The following is a 3,374-nucleotide window of genomic DNA, read 5'->3' on the forward strand; positions in this document are numbered from 1 at the left end:
ATCCTGAATTCTTCATTGGCAACTTTCATAAAGGGCGAGCTCCTCTAATGCCTGTCAATATACCACATGCCCATAGGTACATGCACAGGTGTATAGGAAATAGGAGACATTTAGTGAATATGTGAAAAGCAATTGGGCTGATTTAGAAGACAGAAGTATAGAATAACTTTGTCTGGAGGGGAGCCTCTGGAAATCATCTGAGCAGACACACTGCTCAAAGCAAGACCAGTGTCTGGGGATTGCAAGGTGCCATTGGGAGATCTGGACCTGTCTTTAGATGCCATACAAGAAAACAAGCATGCAAATGGTCCTAGTTAAAAAGAGAAGAAAACCCATTCAACCTATTGAAACCCCCTCCATATCTCCATACCTTATCTTTTCTGACTGTCAGGTGCAGTAGTGATTCATTGATAGGGTAGATCTAACAGGATGAGAACTGTCTTAAAGAACAGCTCACAACTAACAGATAAAAGGCCAAAATTTAGCCTGCCAGCCCCAACCAAATGGTTTTCATTTGGTTATTACAGTGTCAGGGATGTCTCCTTCACAGCCCTTCTATGTGTGGGCTCAGGGAACAGCTTAGTGATGTTGGCTGAAAATCAGAGGAGTGAAGTTTAACTGTAGAGCTTGTGTGCTTGGGTCTTGGGGAGCCAGGTCTATGTGAGAGATGGCTGCTACAGCAGTAATAGAGGAGTCTGGTGGGTACAGCCCGGGGTGGGATGTAGAAGTTGCAGGGGCTGATTTGCACTCAGTTTTTCAGTTCTGACAACTGAGTCCTGAATTTGGCTGGATCCTCTTCTCCTGATAATTTGAAAGTAAGAAGATACTTTCTTTCTGAGACAACCCCTGAAGTCACCTCCAGGATTGTTATTCCCATTCTGCCATTTGAGGGCAGGCTCAATCTGGCTCTGGGGCTGCTGGGGCTTTGTCTTTCCTGCCCTCTCTCCAAAGTCTCTCGTCCAGCACATAAACATTGCTGGCCCAAGGCCTCTCCATCAGCCAATAGCAATGTTCTCACTAGTGGTAATGGGAACAGGTCAGGCCCATAACTGCAGCCATAGGTCCTCAATGAGCAGAACCTGAAGCAAGTTCATCAGCTGTCACTACTGACATGAGTAAAGTTCAGCTTGCCAGATGTTCTCTTTATTTTTGCATGTGATGCATTCATCACCAAACTCCCAGAACACACTCTTAAGTGACAGATTGATCACCAGCAAATCACCAAGGCCAGGAACTTCTGTTTCCTCAGTGGGGCTGTAGAAGAGCACCAAGCCCAGCAGCTGCTGGGCAGAAGCACATTTCACCTGAGCTGTCCCTGAGCATCAAAGCACAGAGTCTTGTGTTTGTCAGGCTCAAGAGCTCTTTACCTGGTGACCAATCCTAATTGCTCCTGCTAAATCCAAAGTGCACCAACACATTTACATAATTATTTCCAACACATTGCACAGTTTCTCTGGTGGGCCAAGCGAACTGTTACCAGCCTGGATGGCAACCCAGAGTCCCAGACTGCATTGCTGGTAAATACACAGAAACCTCCTGTTCTGCTTCTTTGATGTGCTCCTGCCAGAGTATGGGGGAGATGAGGTCGTTTTATCCCACAGGATCTTCTGAGGGCTGGATCTCCTCACAAGTGGGTCAGTAGCTGTTTCTGATCCCATCTGTTCTGTCTGTCTTCTGTTGACTGTCATCTGTTTGCTCCCCGCTTGCCCAAGTGAGCTGAAGTGACCTGCACTGCAGAAGGAGTACCATCCCCAGATGTCCCCCTGAGTCCTGATCCCTGTCTTTGTGTTGCAGTCCTTTCTCCGTGGTTCCAGCCAGGGGAACTCTGGGCGCCGGTGACACCATGCAGGTGACAGTGGAATTTCACCCGCTGACTATTGGTGACCATTCCGCGTCCCTGGCAGTGTGCTGCAACACAGGTGAGTGCTGGGCCCTGCACAGGGCACAGGACAGTTCTCCACATCACTCCCTGTTGTCACATCTTCCTCAATTCCCTCTAGATGTTCCAGCTTTCCAGCAATGTTTCCAGCAATCCCCTCCCCTGTTCCAGCTTTACCCTAAAGAAAACTAAGAACTCCCTAGTGTTTAGGGGGTTGATAAAGTGGATCCCCTCTAACAGGGCTAAGATTTTTGGAATCCTGTTTTGCTGGCAGTTGCTGAGTGGAGGAAGGAGGAACCCTGATTCTCCACTATCGTGTGGCTGTGCCTGGGAGAAGTTTGATTTTATTGCTGAGCAGTGCTGTATGTGAGGTGTGAGGTCTCCAGCAGACCCTCTCCAATGCAATGTATTTCTTGCACACCTCTGTCCCGTATGCTGCTTCTCCATTGGCTTGTCACAGACCCTTTTTCTATGTTGCCCTCTACACATATATTTAGTTTCTGTCTAATAACATTTTCAGGCCCTCAAGTTCCTGTTTGGTGACAAATCAGGACAAATCTTTCCTCGTCCCCATTTCCCAGGCCATTCATGCTGTTGCAGACCTCTCATATCTATCTCCCATTTGATTTCTAGACTGAGGAATCCCATTCAATCTTCATATAGAAGCTGCTCGGTTCTTATTAATATTTCCTTTGTCTCTTTTTTATTTCATTTTAAATGCTCCAGTTGGGTTTTGAGATCAGAACAATATAAAGTATTTCAAGACTGATGTGGCTGTGGGTTTGGACAGGGAGATGATGATGATTTTCATGGTGTTCATTTTGTAGTGGTTTGTCACATTGCAGAGCCGGGCTGGTTGTGTTTCCTTGCCCGTGTCCCCTCCTTCGGTGGGCTGTCACTTCACTTGTTCCTCTGGGCCTCTTTTTTCTGCCCACATGCCCCCAGGCATATTTGCTTGTCAGCAACAAAGGATCCAAGGGATCTGGAGAGACAGGAGTCTCGTGGGGTACCCAAGGGACACCCTGGGCAAGGCAGGACTGAACAGGGCTCCTCAGCGTCACCTGAAGGACTTTGATGCAGAAATCCCAGTGATCTGAGTGGGTCACCTGAGCACATCTGACCAATCTCACTGTACCTACTGTCAGCTTGGGGCCAAATCTCTACAAACACACTCAGAAATAAGGTGTTTAGGGAGGTGCCCAGGACATCCTCACGCCGTACATACAGAGCTGTCAGGATGTGACAAATGTACTGATCCATGGAACTGCTAATACAGCTAAAAGCTGTGACACTTTCTAGTGCAACCTGTTGTTTGCTCTGCTCCTTGTGCTTCCATCAGCAAGTGAGCTGAGCAAAGACTCCTCATTGCTTTGTTCCAGGTGAAAAAAGCATCCAGACAAACCTTCACGGAGAAGCTGTAGATGCCAACATTGGGTTGAGCACATATTCCATGAAGATTGGGAAGACTTTTATCAACACGTCAAACTATACAACC

Source organism: Sturnus vulgaris, chromosome 12, assembly GCF_052056855.1.
Source record: "Sturnus vulgaris isolate bStuVul1 chromosome 12, bStuVul1.hap1, whole genome shotgun sequence".
NCBI lineage: Eukaryota > Metazoa > Chordata > Aves > Passeriformes > Sturnidae > Sturnus > Sturnus vulgaris.